This window comes from Periplaneta americana, chromosome 7 (genome assembly GCF_040183065.1).
Source record: "Periplaneta americana isolate PAMFEO1 chromosome 7, P.americana_PAMFEO1_priV1, whole genome shotgun sequence".
NCBI classification, from domain to species: Eukaryota; Metazoa; Arthropoda; class Insecta; order Blattodea; family Blattidae; genus Periplaneta; species Periplaneta americana.
This window is the reverse complement of record NC_091123.1, coordinates 121,679,592-121,689,329: the sequence shown is the minus strand read 5'-3', so window position 1 is coordinate 121,689,329 and position 9,738 is coordinate 121,679,592. Positions and strand designations below refer to the sequence as shown.

General features: G+C 36.6%; 1 protein-coding gene across 9 annotated transcripts in view; it reads right to left on the bottom strand.

Moving 5' to 3' along the window:
- Window positions 1–9,253: 9,253 nt before the first annotated feature.
- The window catches only part of LOC138703412 (uncharacterized), a 250,547-nt gene continuing 250,062 nt past the window's right edge, over window positions 9,254–9,738 (bottom strand). For all 9 annotated transcript variants that reach the window (XM_069831241.1, XM_069831245.1, XM_069831244.1 and 6 more), the window contains one exon: window positions 9,254–9,409. The gene's annotated coding sequence lies outside the window, so the exon portion shown is untranslated. The remainder of the gene's footprint in view (window positions 9,410–9,738) is intronic.

Below are 9,738 nucleotides of genomic sequence, written 5' to 3'. Positions count from 1 at the left end.
ACATATAATGCAGATAACTATTAACCCTGCATCTTGTACCAGATGCAAGACCTTTAATGTTAAGTTCATTAAATAATCACCTGTAAGTGATTTTACAGGTGTTAAAGATATAACTTCTTTGAATGACCCGAAGGCTGAATGAACCATGAAAGCTTGTATCGTTCGTGCTTCGTCTGTTGCATCATTTGTTGCTTGTCCAACTAACTTTCCATTTTTATATTCAAGAGATGGGTTTATATATATCTCATCAAGAGTTAGAATTACATATTTCTCAGTATCTCTAAGTTTTTTTGTCATCACCTTAAGGAAATTTTGATTTTCTTTTTCTGAATTTGGTGATATATGTAAGTTAGAAGCAAGTTTTTGAAGGTGCCTAGGATGAGGCAGAGTCAATGTTTCACTCTCTCTTAAGGAATTGTATGCTGCTGCTGACTGACAGTTCAGCATGAATGCCAAGATTAAAGTGGTGTTAGAATACGTACTTTTTTGCTTTGTGGTCAACTCAAACTGTTCCTTAAGAAACACAAGTTTGGAAACACAATCACTCGACTCATAATATCTGATGACTCTGTCAATTGCTTCAAGGACATTGTGTTGAAGAGTTTCAATATTTATATCATTCACATTTTTTTCTGAGAAATTCTGTAAAGACTGAGTCAGTTGGGACCATTTACTTAAAACTCCATCTTTTAGAACAAAATTATTTTGGGAAGAAGGTATTTTGTTCCCCATTGCATAAGTAGTCACATGTAGTGCATTGTCAATTTTCACAAGATGACTGACATGTGTTAAGTTTTGAAAATCCAATTTAAATATACGAACACAGTTTAAGTTCTTACTTATCTGCCAAAGAGAAGTGTCAATCCTGTTATCTATGTCGGTTTTTAAATCTTCAAAACTACGTATTTGATCCTTTTCACGAGTCAATTCCTCCAATTTAATCTTTTTCCTTTTTTCTCTACAATCAGAAAGCAGTTTCCTTTCTTCTGGATCTTTTCTCCTACAAATATTTTTTGTTAAATACTTAGGAAATCCTAGAAATATTGTAGGGCAGGCATCCGAATGAAGCTCATTGGGCTTAGGAGGTACAAAAAGAACATTTCCTTTGGAATCACACAATGTATCACCTTTAGAAAAACTGTCATTTGAAAAATGTTTTATGCATACTACAGAATCTTTCTGGGGTTCCCAATTGCCTCTTTTTATATTTCTAACCCACTTCTGCAATTTGTTCAGGATCAACAGGAAATCTAAATGTAGTGACATAACCATCTGTTTTGGTATTGTAGTTGCTACGACACATAGGCACACAGCACTTTCTAGGCATCTGAAATATTTGTAGAAAAACACGATAGATAATCGCATAAGATAATATTAAAATATATCCTAAACCTTTCACAGATGAAACACCATTAAGTCGCAAAACATTGTCAATTTGCTAGCCACAAATTTGTTAACTGAATGGAACTTAAGAATACTGCGTAGGAACTTACGTCTGTATTGCATTATTGATTTTAATATTTTCGGTGCAAGAAATATCTTTCTTATTTATTTATTTACCTTCGTACTATCAATAAAAACATGTTTTTTTTTTGTAATTATTTTAAGTGGCAGCCTTTGTATGTAAGTAGCCTACTTACGCCGTATTCTGAAGTATAGCTAATTGATTGCAATAAAACACTATTTCCGAACCCGTAATAATTTACATCACTACTCTGAATCTTGATCTTACCTTTGTGCATGAAGTAATATTGAAAAAATACGTGTTACATATAACGAAAGCAATGAGCAAAGACAATATCACTCTAAAATCTCCCGCCTCCACGCTGCGTTGCCAAACCTACCCATGCCCCGGCTTGTAACTAAAGAAGGCTCTGCCTGTACCCATCCATCGATGAGGAAACCTTCGATCCAAGTACCGGCGAGCCGTACGACTGAAGTGTGCAGGAGCGCCATCATGCAAGAAGTGAATGTGTTGATGATTGATCAGTGGAGTGTCTTCTAAAACATGAGGTATGGTGTTTTCCAGGAAGTTTGTGTACGCCTGCCCCGTAAGTCTGTTTACAAGTACATGGGGTCCAACTAATCGATCACCAATGATACCGGCCCACATATTGAGGGAGAACCGCACCTAGTGATGAGATGGAACAGTTGCACGTGGGTTTTCATACGCCCATACATGCTGATTATGGAAATTTGTTATGCCATCTCGTGTGAACTGTGCTTCATCTGTAAATAATACTAAGGCAGGAAAGTTCGGATTTACACCACACTGCTGCAAGAACCACTGACAGAACCTAACTCGTGCAGAGTAATCTGCTGGTGACAGGGCCTGTTCACGTTGCAAATGATAAGGATACATTTGATACCTACTCTTTCAACAGTCTCCAGACAGTCGTATGAGGAACATTGACTTGCAACGCTACTCTTCGTGTGCTGATAGAAGGAGTCATGTTCACAGCCTCCAGAATCTCCTCCTGTACTTCTGGAGTTGTAGATCTTGGTCGTCCCTTTCCCAAACCAGGAGAGTTAAATTTTCCGTACTCGTACAGACGGTAATGGAGATGTACAAATGTCTTCCGATCTGGATATTGCCGCTGTGGGTACCTCTCCTGATACAAACGACGAGCCAGCGCAGCATTGCCGTCCGCCTTACCATACATGAAATGTATCTCTGCCAGCTCTTGATTTGAATACATGTCGCACAGTCTAATGCCTACACAACACTGAATGTAACCTTCGCCTCGGAATGAACTGTCAGAGTGCCCTCTTAATGTCTCCTTTGACGGCAACGACCTGCGGAAAGAAAAACGTTCCGGTGAATTTCAATGTTGTGAAGGCCATAACTCGGAAATGAAGCATTTCCGGACACATGTTGTAATGAACTATTTTGATTGTCTACATGTGGGAAATACATACCTGAAATTATGCCCCGTATTTTTGAAACTTTCTGTATAAACGTTACCGTAAGGTTCTATCTTCAACCGTTCACCAGTCAGATACAATTGAAATTAGGTACATTCGAGCGGTCCACCTTGTATTAAAGTTCATAGGTAATTCTCTCTGCTTTCAATATTTCTAAAGTGACCAATCTTGCAAATCGTTTTTTATTATGCACTTTTAAGAAATGTAAAATTTTCTGAAAAAAAAAAAAGTTACTGTTCGTCCGAGTATTATGTCGCATCTCGGTTTCCCCCACCCGTTTCTGCTATCCTCCCTGTAAAGGCTTATGGCTGGAATGTCTTAGCAATTTCCTGAAAACATTTGCTGTTCGGATTTGAACTCCTACGTAATATTACACAAGTGTTTAAAATAAATTAAAGAAAATGGCCTCGTTAAGTAACTTGTCACATGATTTCCCCCATTTCGATAACACTGCGACGTAACCACTCGGAAGGACAGTATGTCACATATAATTTATGCGTTTCATTTAATATATTAAATGGATTCCTATTTTAATTTAATTGTACAGAAATCGCAAACTTCCAATTCAAGATCTGATCTGTATTATTTTTGTATTTGAAATTTTATACTATAATTTGATTGTTCAAGATGTCTGATTTAAGCCGTTCATTTTTGTTTAGGCAGCCCAAATATCAGTCCAGACATGTGGGAGGCATTTAATGGATTCCCATGCGGAACCAGGGGTATGTATGTCTTCTCACATCATCACGTTGACTGTTAAGAATTTTAGTTTTTGTGCGATAATTGTAGGCTGTGTTAAATATGTGCAGTCATTCTATTATGTTAATTATTTATTTTCTTTCGGCTTTCCATCATTTCGTATAGTAGCGTTTTTAATTGAATTGGATAGTGTTTGATCGAGTCATTTGTTTGTCTCATATTATTTCTTAATACGTACGAAAAATTAATTTCATTTGTTTCATTCGGAATAAATAACGGACATAAAAAGAAAGTAGCTCTAAAGAAAAGACAGCGTAGAATTTTAACTCAATTTGTTCATTTATTTAAAGATTCTGTGAGTATTTCACTTCTAGCGACACTACCGTAAGAACGTACAACGTGGGTAGACCAATAAAACGATGGATTCAGACTATAACATACCAAATGGTCTACGACATACGAGATCAATGACAACCCTCACGGAGTTCGAACATGTCGACGTATAGTGCTTGCTGGAATATCTTGTATTCAATTCTTCTGTCGCTATCATTCACTTTTGCTGTCACGAGTTTCAGAGATTCGAACTGTGAATGATTACCGAAGGCAGGATTCAAGGTCATTACTTCTGTGGAACATTTTGGTTTGTAGCATGTTTCATCGACTACATATTATTTTCGTTTAAAATAGTATTAACAAGTCAGGAACGATTGATTGAGACACTGTACATTATGATAGTAAGATGATGATCCTGAATATAGAGTTGGTCCATTTTAGGAACATTAAAATACAAAATTATAACTTGTTACATATTGAATTATGGTCATAATTAAATGAGATATCTGAGAAATTGCAATTTTAACTTGAAAATTTTATGTTCCAGGGTAATTGGAAAAAAATGTTACGAAAATTTCAACATCTGACTTCGGTTTCTTAGCAAGGCAAGGAGTCCTATCGTGACAACTCCTGCTTAACAAGGGTAATGACTTGCATAACACCATCCTGACGTTACCTAGCTTAGTAACAGATCGAATTCTTACATTGATATGACGTTTGTTAAAGAGATAGACTTACTTCCTTACAAGAATTATATTTCTATATCTCTTACCGTAGATCCTAACGGCTCTCCAACAAGCTAATTCAGATGAAACACAGTCATTCTATTGTAAATACTTGTATAGCTATAATATGCAGGGTGTTAGAATGAGCAGCGCTATAAAAATGCCTTATTCTCAAAGGTCTTAGGGAAAAACTATTTGAAAATAACAGGCATAAGTCTCCTTACATAATAGCTCACGTTGATGCAGACGCAACAAAACATTAGGTTGTACTATTGCCTTTGTCATGTTAGCTACTTGCATATGCGCTTGTTACTTGCGCATTTCGGGGTGGAGGAATGAGTCTTACCATTCTCGCTCGCCAACTTCGAGTTTGTATCAGAAAGATTGTAGCAATTTACTAAGTACGAATACATTCTGTGTAGTGAAGTTACAATGCCACAAGTCTTTATACATGCACAGAATATCGACATGATGCCATTTCTTGGCCACCGAGGTCACCCGACTTTACGCCATTAGATTATTATTTGTGGGTTCGGCTAAAAGGTGAACTCTAAAAGCGCAAAGTAGAAATAAGGAAGCAATTGCTTGCCCGCATTTTAAAATGCTTATGATCACAGTAAGGAATGTCAGAACCAGCTCAAATTATCATCTGGGTACAGGAGCTGCATAGTGCATCGAAGTTGGTGATGGCATTTTTGAACTTTTTTTTTTTTTTTGCTTGGTTATTTAAAGACGTTATATGAGTTTATTTAGCGTTGATGGAATTGGTGATAGCGAGATGATATTTGGCGAGATGAGGCCGAGGATACGCCATAGATTAACTTACCTGACATTGGCCTTATGGTTGGGGAAAACCTCGAAAAAACCCAAACAGGTAAATAGCCCAAGCGGAAATCGAATCCGTGCTCGAGCTCAACCCCGGATCGACAGGCAAGCGCCTGAGCCGACCGAGCTACGCCGGTGTTTTAGAACATATTGTGTAAAGAGAAATAGACTCTATCAGTGATTCTTTTCCCCTTTCCCCACACTACTGTCAACTATAGAATTAAGACACAGACGGATATCTCAGTGTTATTATCACAATTTTAACTTGTTTTGTCTGTGTAAAGTTTCTAAGTAAGAAGGGAGACGAATGAAATTTTAGTCATTTCATTTTCAGTCAAAAAATCGCATTTTCTTGTGAAAAGTGAATCAGTAATCTCTTATTTTTATTGAGCAAGTTTCAATCTTGTGCAGCGTTTGAATAATAATAATAATAATAATAATAATAATAATAATAATAATAATAATAATAATAATAATAATAATAATAATAATCCGTGGCGCTACAGCCCGTGAAGGCCTAGACCGACCAGCCGGCTGCTGGTCTCACGCCCACATGTCGAAGCAGAGGTGGACGATCATCCAAGCAGAATGGAGGTATCGTGTGGTTAGCACGATGATCCCCCCCCCCAGCCGTTAAAGCTGGTATTCGCAACCGGATTTCGCTACCTATCGTAGCTCCCCAAGTGCATCACGATGCTGGGTGGGCACCGCTGCCATACACTGGCCGAAATTTCATGCGAAAATTGCAGCGCTTGAAAGCATAATATATACATGGCTGCACTCTTGAACTTCAATTTCATTCAAATTTTACAAGTTGTTTTGCTCACACTTTTTTTTCAGTATATTTAATCAGTTTCGAATTATAAATGCACTTAGAATTTTGATGCTTGGAATATGAAATGTTTGTTGTATGTTTTATATACTGTGGCTTTCAAAACAAGATACAACTTTTTTAATAAACTGAATACTTTTGAAATTAAGAAATAAAATATATTTAGTGGACACTAAAAATTTAAATTTTGGAGTTGCATAAATATATTCTTTAATTTTCTCTCCGTTTTATTAATGTAAATTTAAAATCAATGATACCTAGTTCTTTTCTAATCATATCAGAGATGCTTAAAAAAACAGTGATGCATGAAACTTTAATTTTGTAAAAGGAGATATGTTTGAAATCATACAAATTATTTTTTCTTAAATCTGAATAACTCAAAAACCATTCATCTGATCGTAATGAAATTCAAATGCAAGAATAACTATAGCAAGAGAATGAAATAGGCCTATACAAAAAATGAAGTCTCTATCTTAAAAATTGTATAAAATATAAATTTTACCCATGACCCCTCTTAATACGGTAGTCATGAAGAAACCGTCTCAATGAGGAAATCGTTTTTGCAATGACATTTTACGATTAGATTGTTAATATGTCAATTGTTGTTTAGTCAACTGTTCGAAGACAGGTCTGAACCCCATAAGTGATACCAACATGGCATCACTTATGAGGCAACTAGGCCAGATAATAATGGAGTAGGGTGGTCAGTTCCTTTTCTCCTCCATTACATACATGACCGATTAGCTACATATTGCACTACTCAGACTAAAGAATATGTCAATGTAAAACATTAATTTACGTTCACCAGCTTGCCTAAAGAGAGTTCACTCTCTCAGTCGTTTGCAGAATAACCCTTTCCATCTTTCTAGAAACTTCCGGTACTGATACTTACCCCTCTCTGGTAAAATTAATCGAAGTTTTCCTTGTGTTCAGGAAACAAGATGTTTGTAATTATATTCTTTATTCTGTATATTTAAATTTAAATAAATAAATAAAATTTCTTTCGACACCCATTTCTCACTTAATCTGCTAGAGCTCTTTCATGTCACCGAATTGCAACAGAAGCCTATCCCTAGGGCAAACTCAAAAAGCAGCGACAAGAACAAATTGATTACACGTTGTCCTCGTCCATGAACACCCAAACTCATTGGCAGTGGTCGCAGAATATTTCTGAGCCTAACGACAGTTACTGTAACGATTTCGAGTCTTGGAAGTGGAAGTGATGGATGTGGCGATAGTATCGGTACAAAATAAATCCTTCACACTGCTGAAATTAAAAACGTCACACACAACCACTGTCAGACTCAATTACTCCACTGCAATAGAGAAGCTATATAGACAGCTGTGAGTAATCGATGTTTCCAGTTTTAACATACACGCATAACAATCCGCACTACAGAATCATTTTGTATATTTACAATTGTCTCGTCATCCTTTCTTCTGTGACGTAGGCCAGGCTCGAAGATATTTTGCGTCCACTCTAACCCAGTTTAGTCTTCTACATTGCTTACTACTGCAACAGTCCAAAATAATCACCGGGGTTCAAGCTAAGACAGAGCTGCAAATTTTGTAATCCGTGTTGCGTTCGTGCGCTCGAAGTCTTCAACTTATTTCAACCCACTAGGGTAGTCATTTATTCTAGTTTGTCCTCTTCATAATGGGGGCATTTAATCGCAGAAAAGACATATTTTTCCTAAATTCTAAAGTAGAGCGTAAAGGTTTACTCTCAAATATTGAATTTTAAGTTTGCTACCGAGTTTCCGAAATTAACTCTTTATTTTATTTTTTAAATCGATGCTGTGGCAAGTTGTGGTGACTGTTTTGCAGTGGAGGTCTACGGTAAAATGTTTAACACTGTGTCGCCTAATTGTATGAAATTTCATCGTCGAGGTTAGACAAAGTTGTTTTATGGATATCTATGCATTAGATTGATGTTTCACTGTCATGCTGAGAGTAGTGGAAGGGGTTCAAAGAGGAGACATTACATCTTACGATACTCAATGCTCGCGACTCACGTTTGCATCGCAATTCACTAAATGGATATGTCTGTCTTAGAAGAAAAGGAAAAGAAGAAAGACGTGAAAGAAAATTTGAAATGAGGAAAATATATATCCCTAAGAATATAGGCAAAGGGCTTAATCTCAAGAGGAGAACCTTCTCAATTTCTGTCGGAAGGAGACAGCGATTATTAACTTCAGTTATGTGATGACAATGAAGAGGATGGATTGGAAACATACGCTGACAAGTGTTTCCTATTTGAAGAACTTGGAGAAAAAAAACGAACTTTGGTACCGATGCTCGGGATGTGCACTAAGGCCACACGCAGACTGCAGTAGTAGCTATTCTCCAAATGGTTATCTATCTGTCTGGTTATTGTCTGAAACTTCGAAGCCGAGCGAAATAAAACAATGTGATATGTTGAACTTCAAAGTCTAAAACACACTTAATGCATCATAATATTTTAATGTTTTGCCTTTTATAGTGTTTATATTGGTGCTGAATACATTATAAGTATTGGTGCTGAATACATTATATTGGCGATGAAAACATTATATTGGTGCTGAATACATTATATTGTTGCTGAATATATTATATTGGTGCTGAATACATTATATTGGCGCTGAATACATTATATTGGTGCTGAAAACATTATATTGGTGCAGAATACATTATACTGGTATTGAATACATTGATATTTCTTAAACAATCGCCCGATACTGGGAATGCCGGTCAGAGCATTGATGTTAGCTTCTCTTCGCATTGTAGTCAATACAAGTTTCAAAGTTTTCGTAACATTTTGTTATCAAAGAAAATCTGTAGTAAAATAAATCCCAACCTCAATGTTTCCGTACAGGAAGTAAAATAAGAATTGTAACGCATTTATCTTAACTGACCGCCATTCTCCCCTTCACTCCTATAGGTTTAGTATGATGTCTTCTTTTGCATTTGTTGATTCTCGAGGCGAAGTTTAAAAAATATGACTTGAGTCCTTAGTTCACCGCCAGTTTCAGTTTAACACGTCCGTCCACAGTGCCTTGTTGCAGTCCCAAAGCACTCTCACCTTACCGAACTGTAAATGAGGAGAAAATTTAAAGGTTATATATTTTCACATTTTTCACCTGGGTTTTCCAGACACATACACGTATTTGAGAATTATTCAAAACTCATATTTGAAATTCTTTGAACTTCATATTGAACAGACATGCATGGCTTGGTTTCACAAAACGCAACGGACAATCGTGCGTGCCCTAGGCAAGTTGTGATCCCACGACTGTTATTCAAATTGTAAAATAACGAACATTAAAAAAGTTTAAAAATTCTAATATAACAATGTTCCTGGGCAACCAAGTGAAGTAGTAATTTGTCCTCAAATGGTAGCCGTCTTCAGCACACAGGAAC